The sequence below is a fragment of the Odontomachus brunneus genome, unplaced genomic scaffold (genome assembly GCF_010583005.1).
Source record: "Odontomachus brunneus isolate Ranch 3 - 2012 unplaced genomic scaffold, Obru_v1 Obru_scaffold_034, whole genome shotgun sequence".
NCBI lineage: Eukaryota > Metazoa > Arthropoda > Insecta > Hymenoptera > Formicidae > Odontomachus > Odontomachus brunneus.
The window spans coordinates 227,107-245,737 of NW_022639484.1; the positions used below are offsets into that span (position 1 = coordinate 227,107).

Genomic DNA, 18,631 nt, shown 5'->3' on the forward strand with positions numbered 1-18,631 from the left:
GTTTTGACCTAGCAATTCGATGGTGACCTTGTCTTTGACCTCGAAATCATTTTTCGAGGTCATATCAAGGTCAACTTTTTTTTTAATGGAAACCCCCATTTTTTATTCCAGAATCGGAAAGAGCGGGAAAATTTACATTCAGATATGTATTTGACCCATGGGTCCAAAGGACCCTTCAAGGTCATTTCAAGCTCACATTATTTGAGCATAGTAATTAATCACGAGGCAGGTGGCTTGGTGAGAAACGTTTTAGACAAAAGATTTAAGGTTTTGACCAAGCGATTAGATGGTGACCTTGTCTTTGACCTCGAGGTCATTTTTTGAGGTCATTTCAAGGTCAACTTTTTTTTTTAATGTTCGAGATAAATGTTTTGGACGAAAGTTGTAGGGTTTCGAACGGGATATTCATTGGTGACCTTGACTTCGACCTTTGACACATCCTGAGAAGTCTTTTCAAGGTCAACTTTGAACTTTTAAACGGAAATGACCTCGAAAAATGACCTCAAGGTCAAAGACAAGGTCACCATCTAATCGCTTGGTCAAAACCTTAAATCTTTTGTCTAAAACGTTTCTCACCAAGCCACCTGCCTCGTGATTCATTACTATGCTCAAATAATGTTAGCTTGAAATGACCTTGAGGGGTCCCTTGGACCCATGGGTCAAATACATATCTGAATGTAAATTTTCCCGCTCTTTCCGATTCTGGAATAAAAAATGGGGGTTTCCATTAAAAAAAAAGTTGACCTTGATATGACCTCGAAAAATGATTTCGAGGTCAAAGACAAGGTCACCATCGAATTGCTAGGTCAAAACTATGCAACTTTTGTCTGAATGATTTTCTCGAAAAATGCGATCCTGGAAATTTATTTAGGGGTACTGATACTTTTGTTACACCCTGTATATATATATATATATATGTAGGGGGAGTTGCGTATGCCTCCTGTAGATCAAAAGTATGCCCAAGATATGAGAGAGAAAGGTATACATTCCTATTCATCCTCTGTGCGCATGCGCCAACATACGTCAGTTGTTGCTGGACTACAAAATTATTGATTTAAATATTTTTTTACTTAAATTCTACCAACTTTACCGAAAAATAGCAAGAGATAAAAATTGTTTATTTTCTTCTCGTAGAGCTCGGATAATTTTTTCAGAATTTTGTATTAACTTTTTAGTACTGCATTTTCTTGCGTTTTCTTGCATTTTCTTAAAGTATTAGAAAGTTATAATATAAAATTCTGAAAAAATTCTCAGAACTCTATGAGAAGAAAATAAATAACTTTTATCCTCTGTCAACTCTATAACCTAACCTAACCTGTCAACTCTAACGCACAGAGGACGAATAGAAACGTATAGCTTTCTCTCTCGCACACATGTTGGACACACTTTCGTGCTAGCATTCCTCCTCCATGTATATATGCTCTAAAATTATGCCTTTATGCAAGAGTGTGTGCTTTCCGCTTTATGCTCCTAAAATAAGGTGAATGACCGCATGGCCGTAGCGAACAAGTGGGCGGTGCGCAATGCTTATCGCTGAGCCGCGGAGTGGGGATAGCGAGCCGAGGTGTACTTAAAGCGCAAGGCGACTCACCGGAAGCAGTAGTCGCGTTCTATTCACGCGTTGTGTAAAGGCCAAGTCACACTAGCGATTGGCGATAGATGATTGACGATTGAAGATTGGAACTTAACCATTTGGAACAAAGCAAGCCAAGGCTGAAGTTTGTTGATTCGTTAAAATCTAATCTTTAATTGTCAATCGCCAATCGCTAGTGTGATACCGGCTTTAAAGGCCAAATCATACTAGCGATTGGCGATTGACGATTGACAATTAAAGATTAGATTTTAACGAATCAACAAGCTTCAGCCTTGGCTTGCTTTGTTCCAATTGGTCAAGTTCCAATCTTCAATCGTCAATCATCTATCGCCAATCGTTAGTGTGATTTGGCCTTAACGACCCCTTGCGGCGATAACGCCGAGTGATCTAAAACGCGGATCGACATAATTATCAATAACTCTACTTGCAGACGTCGTAGTGACCTGAAACGTAAGTCATGGGAAAGGGGAGATCATCGCGCTTTCGATGGACATGAAATCGTTCTTCTGAGGAATAAGGATCAAGTGGCGTAATTATGTAAGTACAAGAAACATTTTTATCTATGTGTTTGTGTTGAAAAGTGAGCGTTAATTACTAATTTACAATCAAAAATCACACTAGCGATTGGCGATAGATGATTGACGATTGAAGATTGGAACTTAACCATTTGGAACAAAGCAAGCCAAGGCTGAAGTTTGTTGATTCGTTAAAATCTAATCTTTAATTGTCAATCGCCAATCGCTAGTGTGATACCGGCTTTAAAGGCCAAATCATACTAGCGATTGGCGATTGACGATTGACAATTAAAGATTAGATTTTAACGAATCAACAAGCTTCAGCCTTGGCTTGCTTTGTTCCAATTGGTCAAGTTCCAATCTTCAATCGTCAATCAACAATTAAAAATCAATGAGGAATTTTGATTTAGATTTGCGAAGTATCAGTTTTATATTTTTTGGACGAATATAATGTGCAATTTAAGAAAAGAGCGGAATAATAATAGTAACGGATATTTTTATCTATTTTTAGTACTGTGAATTTTTTATCTAGCAGCGAATATTTGTTGTCGTAGCGATAAAGTTTAAATTTAGTTTCGGTAGCAATGACATCAGCTGTACCCATTCAATAATACATCTTTGTCGCCACAGTTATATTTTAGCTCCGCCGGTTAATTCTTTTTTTTTTGCGTATACTTTTGGCACTTGATAAGAAAAGAAAAGAAAATCGGTCTCTCGCCAATTAGCCGCAAATTGCATGGAAATGACTCATTGATTATTGTGATTAAATTTAATTAATATTTAGTAACATATTGTTTCATACTGATATAAATAATTTCACAACTTTATATTTCCATATACTAGTTATACTGATATAAATAATTTTACAACTTTATATTTCCATATACTAGTTTCTTACATAATAGAAATTTTCGTACAAAAAATATGATAATAAACGTTAAATATAAAATATTTTTCATAGTACGAGGGTTATTCTGTTTCATTTCACTTATTTATTTATCCTTTCGGGAATTATCTTTTCGGCACACAATATAATAAATTAATATAATAAATTAAAAGTAAAAAAGAAAAATAAACAAGTTAAAACAAAACAAACAAGAAATACGATTAACAGAGCAGAGAAGGATGATTATTTGATGGAATGTGGAGCGAAATTAAATTACATATTTTTCCGACGATATAATTCACATCAAACTTTTCTCTACATAAAAATGATTTATGTGCCATTATTTACATTTGCGTGTATTTTAAAAATATAAATTTGCAAGCGTTTATAGAGTTAAACGTATCGTGATTCGTGCGAGAGAAAAGAATCCGCACGACGAGCTGACGCTTTAAAGACACCAGCTTCTCTCTGTCTCTTCATCTTTTCCTTTCTCTGTGTGTCTCGCTCGCGTCTTCGCGGCGTACTCCATCCTCGCTTTTTTCTTATTCCCTTTACGCTATTCTCTATCTCGTCCACCACCCCTTAGCCTGCTGTCGATGGTTTCTAGGTGTCTCCGTTGCGGGTAACCGTCGGAATCGCTTCTTTTGCTCTTCTAACCGTCGCGCGACTTCGTCTTCTTTGTCGATCTCACTCCCGTCCCCTCCTCCTTTACCCCTTCTTTTTCTCTTTCTTTTTTGCCCTCCTTTTGCATTCGGTCTGCTTCAGACAATCGGTCGTGGTTCTCGGAGGGAAACGGGTAACGATCGGCTGAATTCCGCGATAATTGCTGGAGACTTTGCCTCCACCTCGCAGACACAGACGGTCCTGCGGCCGGGTGGATGCATTTTAATCTCGCGGTCCTCGGAGACTCGCCTGCTGATTCGATCCGCGGATTTTCCGATGTTTATTGTTTTCACACTGACATCCTCCTCGCCGCCCTTCCTCTCCTGCCTCTCCTTTCTCCGTGCGAATTTCCACGTCGCTGACGAGCGCCTCATTTTTCTCAGCAATTTTTTAGCCGCGGAAGCATCTGGAAGCGCAATCGGCCTCAAATTATCTCGAAGTGATTATCCGCGAGATGTAATTAAAGACTAAAAGAGTTCAGGTATTACAAAAATGTAATATTTTAGTCCCAGAATCCTAAATATAAGTAAAATTTAGCCAGATCAATTTTTCAAACGTGGCCGCTTTTAAAAGCATGTCTTTTTTATTTATAACGTTTTTCAACTTTATTCATTGCAAAAATATAGATTTATATTCCTCGATGTTCTTAATGGTTAAAAATAAAGGACTGATTAAGAAAAGGATGGATTACCTTTCTAGAAGATATGAGCAAATGAAAATACGCTCTGTAAAATTTACTCATGTTTAGGGTTTACATAACTTGTAACTGTGATGTTTAAGGTGATGTTTAAGTTCTCTAGGGGGTTGATAATCATCCAAATAACATTAGCGTACACAGTTGAATAGTGCGAAATAGGAAGAGAAAATGCTGACAACCTAACGCGCGGATGTGTCTTTAACGATTAATCAAAATATATGGTGCCTTTATTTTATATTTTTAAAAGTCATAAATATGCAAGGCGTATTGCCGGAAAAACATGAAGTGTTGGTCGGTTTTAGTGCCGTTACGTTTGACGAGTATTCAGATTGCACGGGTATATTTATCACTCGCAGAGGAGACATAATGTTAAAATCGTTCGTGCGTGGGCGGACTAATGACACAATGTGGCGCCCTGTTATTCGCTGGAATTTCAGTCCCAATCGATAACAATCCGAACGAATCTCATTCACCTGTATTTGAGTTCCGCACCGTCCGCTATTGAGTCGCGTCGCGCGCAAAGAATATTCACGGCTGGAACGGACACTTTTGGAATCGGCATAATATGCATTCAGCGCAAAACAAGGTCTGGCAAGGGCGGCTCTGTTTAATCGCGTGCGTTTAACATCGATTATTTGCGTCGCGCAAATAGACACGAGCACGCCGTAATTTTGTCGTATATCGATGCGCGGGAAATTGTAAATTATGTCGCCGAAGGAAGCTATTAACAACCGTTTAAGGCGGCCGGGCGCTGCGGCGTTCGCGCAATTACCACGCACGCTAATGACGTTTTTAATATTCCCACCTGCGTTAATTGCCGCCATTTCGCGCTGACGCGGAGCGAGCTTGCCGCTGAAGCTCTCGTTCGCGCAGTGCCATGTCAAAATTCTAAGCGCGTGTTCGGGTCGAATCCGGCGGTAATTCGAAGTAACCGTTCCGAATAGAGCCAGTAAGGGATTTACGACGCGCTTTATGGCGCAAGTTCGGTGCGCGCCGAAGACTTTAAAGGACCATTATAACTGTTTACATTCTTCGAGCCGTGATATGGGTGGATCGCGTGTACGGTGGGTTGCAAAACGGTCTCGACACAGTGAGGTTGGCGGCACACCAAACTGCCGCAAATTCAAAGTCACTACTAAGACAAGCTTACGTAATAATAATAAAACACTGAGTCATAATAAATATTAATAATACTAATAATATTTCATGATAATAGCAATGAATAATAAATTAATTATCGAGCAAATCGTTGACTAGCAATTTTAACAATTCAGTGAACTCGCGCAACTTGATATATAAAATTTATTTATGGAACCGTTTTGCAATCCACTGTACGCGCGCACAAGCGCGCACACACGCCTTTATCGTCGATAATATTAAATATTTTTACAGTCGCGTAAAGAGGAACGGAAATACAAGGATGGAACAGACAAAGGAGTGTCGCGAGCTCGTTAAATCGGAGTAACGCGCGGTCGGCTTTATTTGTCGACTCGTCTCGTGGAAACATAATCGAGACTGACACACTCGCGATTGCGCGTTTAAATAGTTAATCTTGCGGCCGGGGTTATCGGTCACAATGCAGCGCTACGCAACGTGACACAACACAACGTAACGCAACGCAACGTGCGCGTTCCTCCGCCTTCCTCCCCCGCGGCCCCTATCCACCCCGTTACCGGGTAATTATTGTAGGTCGGCAGCGCCCGGTTAATTACAGGGCGGCACCTACGTGTCCGTGCGCATGCGACCGGACCATCTGATACGTGGCTATGACGAAAATGAAATCGCATCGCCCGATTGCCGAGAGTGGCTCCGATTCTGCCGGTTTTTAACCTCTCCGAAGGCTGCGAGAAGTCCGAAAGGTACCCGAGAAGTTGTCTCACTCCTCACCGGATGGGAAACGCGCTAAGCTGGAAAAATTGCCTTATCTCAAGGTAAAATTTCCCGGGGAGACGCGCTGAGTAAATCAGTCAGATGCGCGCAGGCGTGACACTCCGCGAAGGTGCCTGAACAGACTTTTCGTTAAACTATCGCAAAGCCTGATTGACATACATGTAAAGAAAAGACACGTAACTAGAAATATTTTGTTACGAGCAGCATAGTTGCATCGCCCCAGTTATCTTTGTGCGATGGCAGTGTGTATGACGTGTGTGGTTGACGTGGCTCAGTTACTTTGGTGCATCAACTATATCAATGTAGTGGTGCAGCCAAAAATCGATTGGGTCGACATCTACCATACAAATACATTCTAGTTGGAGCAACTGGATATCGTCATTACGCGCGTGCCTAACCATACTATTTTCTCCGTGCAGTTTCTATCGTTGCTCTAATCTACGGGAAAATAAATTGATAATGACAAAATAGCGGTAGGGGGAAAAACTACGAGGAACTTGAGCGAAGTGGTAGCATCTCTTTGTCAAACTCGTGTTAAAAATTTACGATCCACCGCTCGATACTTAATGGCAACGCGGTAATGCCATGTCTTTCCCGGTACATATATTAATTAGGTTTTGAGGCGGTCTGGCTTACGCGACTCGCTTAAATATTCCATGACGTTGGGTCATCGGCTCGCGCAATATGGCCCCCATTGCCTGATAATTATTAGGGAGGGTTGCCAGCCGCTCTCGACGCCCTTTGTAGGTGCGAGGTGCTCGTATGGACGAAATAGGGCCGTAAAGGGGCTACTCTCGCCGAAGGGCGCACAGGGGTGAAATTTCGCGCGTGTTCGTTCCCGTACAGCCACTCCAGCTCTGCCGCCAGATGTTTAAGGTCGCTGGAGATTAACTCTCGCGAACTTACATCAGTCTGATAAGTGCGTATATTTCTTTCTCACCCGGTGTTAATCTGTCTTAACGCAACAGCCGTTGGAATGTTGCCCGAAAGTTAAATTCGCCTTGCGCTTACCGCGCGACTTTGAACATCTTACGACCCAATAATTATGTACGCTGTGCCGGCGCAATCGCGTGGTCGCGCTCGTCCTCCTCAATTTACGGCTAGAAGCGGGCAAGACACAAATACCTTCGTGGAAATTAAATTTTTTAACCCAACGGGAAGCTCGGTGTAAATTTTTTTTTCCTAAGTTGAACCAAAGTGCAATATTCGTGCGATTGTGCGGCGTAATTACTTGGCGCTGAATTCTCGTTCGCTCGGGCAACTTTGCGTTTTCATTTTGGACAATTACAAAGAGGTCGTAATAAATGTCGACCACTCCAGTGGGTAATAGTTGGAGGCGAGATGCGGAGAGTGGAAAAATGAAAAATAAATTTGCGCCATTTGAAAAAAAAAAAAAAAAGGTGCATCCCGCCGCGCGAGGACGAATGTCGTTATTAATTACAATTAATCAGGGCGGGCGCTAATGTTTAACGCGAAATTATGTGCATGTTCTCTTCGCTGTAACTACATCACGTCGCGGCGACCCTCGCAAAAAGTCGTTGAGTTCAGCAAACAATCACGCGGCACGGGAAGATATAGTAATTGCGGAGTTTCCTCTCTAATTTTGCTTTCTCAAACTCTTTCCGGGTCTGCAGTGAGTTTGCTAATTAAGGCGGGATAGAGTCGTCGAAAGGAAAACTAAATGGGCAGATATGGGCAAAGCTTAAAAACTTGGCAATCGTTCGTGTAAAATTATGTAACTGTATCGCTGTATTTGAAGACGCTGCCAAATTATCACCTCCTTAAATATCTAGAAAAAAAACATTAGTTGCCGTGAGACTTGCGTAGAAACCTCCAAAAAATAATGCGCCCTTCGCATCTATTATAAATATGATCATTATAAACGAAAAGAGCAAAGATACGTCCGTCACAATGAATGCCTATATTGCTTTCTTCAGGAGCATTAAGGCCTGGTTATACCAGTGTCTTGGTAAACTAATTAACGGTTAACACACGTGTCCGTTTTTGTTTATTTCGAAGGAAAACCAAGACAGATCACTTATCATTTGCTTACTACTCGACGAAGCGAGCCCAAGTCCTTTTCATTCGACGCTAAAACTGTGTGCCCGTATGTGCGGCCCGCACACACACGGAAACAAAAACTACACTATATTCATAACCCGTGCTCCACGTCGCGGAACGGAAGGGTTAATACAGACGCCGCCGGTGAGCGGCGAAGGGTGAAGTCGAATTCCGTGGACGATGGCGCGAATTCGGCACGAAACAGAAGCGCGGAGTATAGCAGGGCAGAGGTTGACCGAGGAGAGGAAAGCCGGAGGGATGAGAGAGGACGCGACGTGAGGAGGAGAGGGGGCGGATGGGGGTTGGGTGGTGGTTGGTCGGACGGGTGGCTGCAGGCAGCAGGAGGCGGAAAGCGAGGGGGGTGGAATTTCGCGCGTGCTCGGCTTCATCCCCCTCGACCGCCGCCACCGCTGGATGCTGAGGGTAGCTGGACCGCGCGCGTGAGGTGTCAGTTCTGCGCGCGATCTCCTCCCTGAAGGTGTCAACCTGCTCGCGACCTGCTCCAAGGTGTTCTCCAAGTGGTCTCACGCACGATCGGACGCACGTACACGCGCACGCACTCACTTAATCTCCGGTTTCGGTTGTTCCCCCTCGGTTACCCTCGCCCTCTTTCTCGCAGTCTTTCTTCGGTTTGACGACGACGACGACGACGACGACGACGACGACGACGACCTGTGAAACGACGGACGGACCTTTCAGTGAAAAAGTTTCGGAGCCGGTCTCTTGAAACGGATCGGGAGAGCCGTATTGTTCGAGTCTGGCACGTGACACACTTCAGCTGGCGATTATCATGCTGGCCGGGATCTTCGAAGGCAACAATGTACGTGAAAGATCATTCGCGGTAGGATGTCCAGTCGCGTGCATATCGCCCTTTCTCCCGGCAATATGCACGCGATCTTAGAGCTGTGGAAGAAAGGAAGGCGCGTTACGTTAATGATCGTGTATATTAGAGAGAGAGAGAAAGAGAGGGGGAGGGAGGGAGAGGGAGAAGAGAGAGGGGAAAATGAGATTCAAAGTGCGATATTAATGCCAGTATATCCAAGATCGTTATCTTCATCATTATTCAGCGCTTCTTAGTTGGTCATGAAGTCAATAATATAGGAATAATTATAAGCTATATAAATCGAGAGGGAAATATCTCGATTGAGAAGGTATTATTGTAGATATTAGATGTATCATAGCAAAACAAAGATATTGATGTTGATTTAGAGATCAGTTTCATATTAATTTACTCTTTGCCGCGTTTGCATGTTCGTGTATAATTTTTCACAGTTAAAGCTTTCGTTAGTGCGGCGAATCACGTCTCGATCATTGTGCCTCAATACGTGAACAAGTGTCTACGAGCACTCGTTGCAACATCTTCCGTTGAATCGCATTTCTCTCAAGTATTATTCGATTTTAACTCGTTCGATCTTCCATAAAGAGCGGTATTGAGAGAATTGTACTCACGATGTCAATAAATGCACGTTGTGGTAGCAGGTGCTTCGACATATCGATATGTCTATACTCTTTCTCTCTCTATCCTCCTCTCTCTCTCTCTCTCTCTACAGTTTGGATTTTATAACGCAATTATTACAGACACTCTTTATTTCATCTGTTCTTCCTTTTCTATCACGTTTAATAACACAAATGAAGATATAAGATTTTTTTCACGTATGTTTGTCATTTCCCCTCGAACATTCTTTAAATGAAAATTGTCACCTCTTTGCATTTATACCGTATTCTAACCTAAAAACGTTTCTTTCGATGTTCAGGTTATTTTTTAAAAGCCATTAAAAGAAATTACATGCGCGCGCATCACTAAATCAATTAAATAAATAGTAAAATCCCTTTTGTATAACCCAAGTTCAATTTTGCTCTGTAATTTAGCGCTGCGTACAACCGTGCCAATATCGTCATTCCCACACATCATTTGGATGAAAGATTTATAGTGAAATCACGCTTTTTGCCTAAAGGTGTTATGTGAACGTGCAGCTTTAATGGGTCTCTTAATGACACTCGCGTGTCAAACATCATCGTACCTCGCGAGTATTCCATGCTCATAATTCCAACGCGCGCCCCTTTCTCATTATCGCGCTAACTAATCAACTGTAGCTTGCACCGACGAAGAAACGTAGCGTGAAGTCCCTTGTTCTTGAAAACGAAAGATCTCGTCGACGCACGAATTAAACGTTTGTTCCCAGCCGCCGCGGCGATACTGCAAATTAATTACGCTACGCGTGTACGAATATCGTTAGCGAAATCGCCGACCCCAGTGGCGTTCGGATAAAGAGAATTATCGCGGGCAGATACGGCGGCTCGTATATATCGCGGCTGGCTCTCTTCAGGTGGTGATAATTCATCAGACTCGAGTAACTCGGCCGCTCGCGGATGATTAATTAATGTCAGAGGCAGCGCTCGTTTTCGCTCCCAATTCTGTCTCCTCTCCATCAACTCGGTCGCGAAAATAGTTGCTCGATAATTTTTATTATTCCGAGCGGCTCCGCTCGGCGATTTATGCCACGTCCACCTTACAGCCAAAACTGCTGGAACTTTTGGGGAGAAAAGCAATAAATTATCCTTAAAAACTCTTACTATATTGTGAAAACTCGAAAAAAGCTTTTAATAAATTGCGGCTAGTCCGAAAGTAGCGATAGTCCATGATGTGTGGTATTGAGATACACTCGTGTCATGTTTTAAACATTTATCGTGTGTTCTAATTTATGTTAATGGAATCAGTGCTGTATGATCATTGAATCTGTGCTGTGTTCTCTGGTCATATGAGTTGATGCCATTAATAATGCAAATGTTACATTTACGTCACTGCGGATTAAAACAATTATTATTCGAGTCGGTTGCTAACTAATAACGAGTGATTTTACTTTATTAACGTCCTTCTTCCATTATGTTAAAGTGTTATTTTTCTAATGTGATTGCAAGCAAAGTATGCACAACAAGAACAATATTAATTCACGACGAGCGACACGGCGTTTGGCGTTAAAATCCCATCGCGTTATCTGTTAATAACTGGCGCGTTTTGTATTTCCTCGACTTAGCGCAATTTACTAAAGATATCGCATACTTTGCCCAAGGCTGTATTTACAGCCGCCTGCTCGTATTTCCGCGCGCTTTTACGATCGTCGATACCTTCGGCGCCTCGTCGGTTATTTACCTTCAAAAGCGTATCCCCGCGAAATCACTCCCTGGTTTACGCTCGGCGAGAGAGCTCTCCTGCTTTCTGTTCTTGCCCCGAATCTTCGCGCGTGAATAAAATACACGCGCACACGAAAATAAGCCCGCCCGACTCCCAGAATCCTTCCGCCGAAAACTGGAGTGGACTCAATAACCCGGTTTTAAGCTTTAAACATCTCGTCGGGCGTGAGTACGCAACTACTCGAGCGACAATTTGTCAGGGCGGAGATGTATTTTAGCGTGTGTTTGATGTGTTACCATCAAGAGATGTGGTTAATATACGTAATTCTCAGCGAAGAGATACTCAGCTGCGCGAATCATACACACACATAGAGAGATACACCTTGTTCATCGAAACAAGTGCAGCTAATATCTCGTTTTTGAGCATATATGTAGATGTGGTTAAATTAAAAACAAACTTATTCGTTAGATTCGCCGAGAAAATTTGTACAATTCTCATACAAAACAGACCCAAGTAGACTTTCATGATTACCGCGATATATGAGACAATTGATGATGGAGACTTTACAATCCTTTTAATTATACAATCTTTTAACATATGAAGTAAATATACTATAAATTAATTAAGTAAATATAATATAAATTAATTAATATTGAATCAATTACTAAATTTACATCATACAGTAATGTTAATATTTTGTTGTATTAATGTAGCAGCAAATTTCATCAAAGGTTACATTCATGTTACATTTAATATAACGTGTTGTTTGGAAAGATGTTTAATCATTCTTTTCGTATTTTTTTATTTCGCCATTTTATGTTGCAATATTTGACAAATGAGTGTAATTTGATTAGTCATAAAGGACTTAACGTTGCTGAATTTCGTGAATTTCGTTTATGTGTCTAAAGTTACTGTAAAGTTTACATACAGTCCCCATCGGGGAGAGATTCAAAATCATCATTATTAGAATTCTAGAATTAGAGTTAAAATATTTTGTGTCAAAAACGTATTTTCCACGTGAACAATCATTTTCCACGAGATATCGGCGACTTCGCGATGATATCTCACAACACATTTTATTCTTTTCATTATGCCAATTATTACCAATCTGGTCGTCATTCACGCTGTCTAACAGTAACAGCGGTTTTCAGAATTTCCTTCGAAAATCCGTGATATCATAGCCATGTCAGTCGTTCATTTTCCGCATCGCTGAAATCCCACGTAATTTACCGAATTTTTCGCGGAATGTTTGACAGCTCCGCTATAACGACACGCGATGCCGATGCCGTCGTTCTCGCTCGTAAACCTGTAAAGTATTTTCTGTTTATCGTTGCTATCGGGATATATAACGCGTGTTTCGCGTAGAGACGCTCGCGGTATTTTTTCATTAAATGCGAATTCGGAGGAACGCACGAATGGTTCGCGCGGACACGAAAATAACGTTTTGCGGCCGCGCGCGCGGTGCAGCGCGGCTTCGTGAGAGAAATCGAATTTTGAGAGCTCGAAAGGGATTCTGTTAGCTATTTTTAGCGTCGAAAAAATTAGAGGCTTGGCGGCGGCCGCTGCGTTAATTGCTTTAACCGTTCCACGTTTCTCGCGATTGACGGTCTCGCGACTCGCGATCATTATACCCGCGATTCTACGTTTTTGTGATAGTAGAAATGCGAAAACGTTCATTTTTTATCTCTTACGCGAGACATGCTTCCAATTCACGATATTGGCCTCAATTTCTTATTTAGAAGTGAAATACAATAATATTTTTTGCGAACGCATACGATTGAAACGTTTAATTAATTTGTAGGTAAATATGTGTACAAACTCTTCTCAGCTGAAAGATTAATTATGACATCTATATCAATATAAATGACTTTTTATATTAAGAACTTCAGTCAGAAATAAACTCGGAATTGACCGAAGACGCGAAATTCCATTGAAACTTCGCGATCCCGGCTTTATTTCCAGCGTGGAAATCAGTTTCATTTAACGCAGCGAATGTCAGAGGATCTCACAGCGCGTTTTATGCGAGAACTTTATCGGCGAATTGACCTCTCGCTGCAGAGGGGGGAAATTTCTTGGACGGCTCTCTTCTCAAGAAATAAGAATCTGAAACGGTCTCGACGCGTATCGCTTCCAGTTTCGAGCGCGTAAACTCGTCTCTCTATCGGTGACTTGTTCACCGCGGTAAAATGCTCCCGTACTCGGCAAAAGGAAATACTCGTTCAATGCGAGCGATCTTAATCAGAGAGGCATAAGTCGCCGGATCCGACGTTCAAAGCGGTAATCCTTTTTTAGCTTGTTCCGGTTGGACTCGCCGTGAAAACGGTCGTGCGTCCAACGAGAGTGACAAACGCGTCACGAGAGACGACGAAACGACGACGAAACGCCGCGCAAAATTGATTAACCTCTCAGCATTCCGCAGATTCCAGGATCTCATAAAACTTCTTAACCAGCCACTCCAAGAAAGAATTTCCCCGCGTCGCTCCCCTTTTTACTGCCCGTCCCGTAAGAAGCGACAAAACTCGGTCTCTTCTCTTCCTCTTTCTTTCTCTCTCTTTCTCTCTCTCTGTCTTTCTTTCACCGTCTCTTCCACCCTCTCGCTCTCTCTTTCTCCCTCTCCGTGCGCGTTTCCGTTTCCCCTTGTTTCAGCAGTCCCGCGTAGCCCCGTATCCGCTTCCGTTGGATTCTACCACGGAAAGTTTGCGCAGATCTCACGGGAGAGAATATGAATAATCCGACGAATTATCTCGGGATTTAACCGTGATGCCATCGAATGTTGCGCTCCCTGAAAACACTTTCAGCGATCATCTAAGCGAAACATGATCAACGATTGAGAATTATCGAATGCGATGAACGTGTAATTGTATTTATTTAAACGCGATCGTATTCTCGTGACGACGTTCGAAGTGTGTATCTACTCTGGTCAAATGTCATTTAATTGCTTCTACTCGCATTATAATTTTGGAGAAGATTCGGAAGGATTTAGATTATATATCTATATCTCCCCCTCTCTAAGGGATTAAGCCACTTAATAGTTAGACATGATACGTATAGGGGTTAAACCACGTCGTGCTAACTTCCAGCCCTTCTTCCAGACCCTAAAATTTAAGCCACGTCGCGGAAATCCCGAGCGACAGCATCCCTTTGACAGGCGAACATTAGGATAAGAGTGTCTAACTATGTCGCTAAATTCTATCACGAGGGCGCGTTAATAGCATAATGGAACACCCCCTGCGGCATTACGCATTTCTCGCGGAATATCCCGGCCAATTTCTCGTCTGTGAATATTTAAGGACGCACGCATCGACCGCGGAGGTATGCGCGATGTTCTTTTTCTTCGTGTTCTTCGCTCCTCTTAAAAATCCCGCGCCGTCCCGGCCGTGCAGCGTGAATGGCGTGCGTAATTACCGACGCGCTAATTAACACGTGAATCATGAAATTACACGAAAAAGTGTCGGCGATAGGATATCCATTAATACCCGGCGAGAGTTCCGTCGCGCGCCTGCTCGCACGGATTAAAAGAGAGCCGCGCGCAAATGGACGCGAACGAGAGATTCCCCGAACAGACTAGACGGCGCGGATCGATGTTACATCCTCGGGGCGAAATAGAGAGAGAGAGAGAGAGAGAGAGAGAGAAATAAAAAGAGAAAGAGAGAGATAATGGCAGAAACAAAAAGAAAAAAAGAGAGAGAAGGGGGAACAGAGACCCTTTAAAAAGGAGGTGAATGCGTCAAACGAATAGTTTATTAGAATATAGGTCGCGTGGAATTACGCGACGCGCGTTTTTGTTGCTCACGTTGAGCCCAAAGCGAATTCCGCGCGCGCACGTACGTATGCACATACGTACGCACGCACGTGCATAACTAACCATTTCAATTGGGATCGTGTAAAAAGGGGCACGTGTGCGCGTCGCGTTTTTTATAACGCCATGTGTAACATCGCTGATACCGGACCGAGCGTTTATATCATCTCGTGGCGCGCTGTGACCTAATTTGACGATTTATGAAAAGTTTATACGGGACGGCTCTCTTTCTCCTTCACTCTCACGATGGAGTCCTTTAGTGGAATTACTTCGGCAATTCGAAATCGATACCTGCTCAACGAGGATGTTCTGTCGCGACGAGCCCCGAAGCACTAAACAATTAATAACAAAGTGATGTTCGATCTTATCTCTAAGAACGTTTCTCGCGGTGATTTCTAAATATAAGCCCGCAAGAACATTTTCATTTGTCGCAACTATTTAAAATTCAGCATAAAGTGTATTGGGAAAATTCAACCTGGAATTATAGTTTCAACGAAAGATTTCGAGTGGAATAAGTTTAACTATAATCGCTTTATGTCTAATGAATCTCGAGATTTACGTTTTAATTATTAAAATCTTTAACGATCGCGCATTTTAAAATGTTGTCAAGTAGATGGACGTCCAAACAAAAATTTTATTAATGGAAAATCAACGTGAAATTCGTCAAAGAGGCTGCGGACGGAAGGAGACGCATTGAAACGTGGCGGAGGGTGTATTTAATCAATCGACCGATTATCATGGGTCACAGGGATTGAAAATTAGGAGAAACGTAATTCCGCGTCGCATTTTTGCGGAACTTGCCGCGGTCGGAATAACGATCGCCACTACCCGGGATTTTATGTTTACGCAACGCGGGATTATGAATTCGTTTTACATTAATTACACACACAGACACAGGGCTTCCATCCCGGGGATTTAATTTGTTTTCAATTTATGTCCGCCACGAGAGAACGCGAACGCTCGTCTCGTTCTGCGTTTAACCCTTTCTCTGCCAGTCATGGCCATTCCTTCTCATCCTTCATTTAGTGCGAAACAATTCGCACCGTTCGCGTAGTACGAAAACCTGCGATTTTAGCGTCGCTGGATATTCCAATGCCAAACATACGAGCGTGTTGCGAGTCGTGTTTCGAGCGAATCATCATCTGCCAAGAGTTTCCGAAAGACTCCCAAAGTGTCAGTTCACTGCGAGTCCAAGTATATTATTTTCGCTGAATCTCTTTTTACATATTTCTCACCGCTTTAAGTCACGTCGCTTATAATGCATTTAAATGTATTAAATTATAATTTACATGTCTCTCAAACGCACGTTCTTTCAAAACTACAAAAAAACGCGTGAGAAGAGTGTCTAAAAGTAATACAGTTAAATTCGCAGTGCTGTCGAACGAGTGGCAAACCTCTGAGATCTTTCTCCTAATAATTGTTCTCTTCGCCGTATCTTCATCAGCGAAGATCCCGCGCGGAAAAGGGGGTTAATCCCGGCCGAGTATGAGCGGAGGGCTGTACAGGGGCGCGGGTTCGTTCAATGCGAAAGTCTCCCTTATAGCTGGTTTATATCCCGGCGGCGGCTGCTGCCGGATCGATATATCGAAATAGTCATATCGGACTCCATAATTCAGCGCGTTTATTACGTAATCCTTTAATTCGCGCCGATATAAATTAGAATAAGCCCCGGGGGCTGTCCGAGTGGATCCGCCGGAAATACCACGTACGATGCAACGACGCACGCGCGCGTGCGATAGTTGCTCCCTCGAAGTGTGATTTATTGCTCGCGCAGGTGACCGGTGAAGGAGCGGGCGATAATTCTTTAGCAACGCGACGCGCTATCCATGCGGATTCGACGCGCGCTCGTCACGTTTGATAAGCGCGCGCGCAGATAATTCATTCTCGTCTCGCGCGTCGTGTACGTGCGTCTGCATGAAATCTGTTAAAACGACGTTTCCCTCTCTTTTACCTCGTTACGTAACTGCCGAGAGGCAGCTTAAGGCTGAATGTGGATTGTTTAGCGTCGCCTCCGTCATCGTCGTCGTTCTTTGGGTCATGGTTCTGCTTATAATCGCCGGTTGCGGAGTAAGAAATGATTCGAGTGAGCGTTAATTGTGACGTTGATGTGACTTCTCAGGCGATTTCACGGCATATCTCTTGTCTTCTTTACAGAAGGATGTAAACTAAAAACAAGAGACATTATAATGCAAGAGTTAAAACGTGAAAGTAAACCGTGCGCGCGCGCAACACAGCCCTGTAGAAATTTATTAAAAATAAACGATAAGAAATACCTCTGTTCAAACCTTCCTCCTGGGAATCACGCACCAACAGACTTCCTCTACCTTCGAAAGACTCCAGGGATGTAATTATAACTTAAATACCTTTTACTCTAACAGTCTCCTCTTTTCTTTATATTTGATTTACTCCCTCAAATTGTGGCCATAAATAACAATCCCCCTCAGAATTTATTTTCAAAAGATAGGCGGTGACTGTAAGAAGTTCATCAGGCACTGGAATTATATCGGAAGATAATAAACTTGAGACATTTTCAAGTAATTCGATCAATCTCTGATGTTATTTTAAGATCGAGAGAAAAGTCCCACAATAATTCCTTATTTTTTATACTCTCAATAAATTCGCCCACACACGAATTTTAGTAGTCGATAGGTCACGTTGTGACGTCGGGAAATTTGTTCATAATTGCAGAACCTGTCGGGACTGTCGTCGCGCGTCTGTGTCTAACTTAATTATTAATTGAAGCATTTTACCACCTTTATTATTCGTGTCGCGGTCGCGCGCGAAAGAACGGCGCGAGCGGCCACGAAAGTGGATGCTCCTCGCGTGCATAAACCGCCTTAATGCACCTACCGTGAGAGTGCATCATCGCTCTCTGCAAATGACATCTCCGCCATTCATCGTCCCTTATCCGTGTTTTGTCCATTGTGCCGTCGCAACAAAAGCGCTTTAACGATTTAATAGAAAGGCTCCTTGCGCGCCATTCTCTCCGGAGCATTGTAACGACGTGATCCGCGAATTCGTCGACGAAACCTCACCTTCATGTTCATCCGCAAGCCGCGCGACAGAAGAAAGCCAGACCACCGATCGTAATTACCATACGTTAATTGCAATTTTGATGGCGACGCGATACGCCTCGCCCCGTCTCCCTTCGCGCCCACCAGACTCTTCCTTTACGCCAGAAGGTACCGCTTGCATTAATTAACGCGCTACCATTTGTTGTAATATCTATGTGCCGCACAGTACAGCAACGTCACTTTGAAACACAATATCCACCTTTGAAACCGTATATTGCGCTAACTCGTAATTGTACCGACAATGAACGCGCGTTCTGAAACTCGGTAATCGATTGGCGTGAACGCGCTCACTATGTGTGCATGTGTGTGTATTTGGGGG

At 42.9% G+C, this 18,631-nt stretch overlaps 1 protein-coding gene across 2 annotated transcripts in view; it reads left to right on the forward strand.

Annotated features, from left to right (window-relative positions):
• Positions 1 to 18,631, forward strand: part of LOC116843640 (Down syndrome cell adhesion molecule-like protein Dscam2) — a 313,414-nt gene that overhangs the window by 72,987 nt on the left and 221,796 nt on the right. Inside the window, exon 3 of one of the 2 annotated variants that reach the window (XM_032814198.1) lies at positions 2,025 to 2,131. The gene's annotated coding sequence lies outside the window, so the exon portion shown is untranslated. Of the gene's footprint in view, positions 1 to 2,024; positions 2,132 to 8,715; positions 9,127 to 18,631 lie in introns of those variants that run through there. The other variant, XM_032814200.1, reaches the window with a different exon arrangement.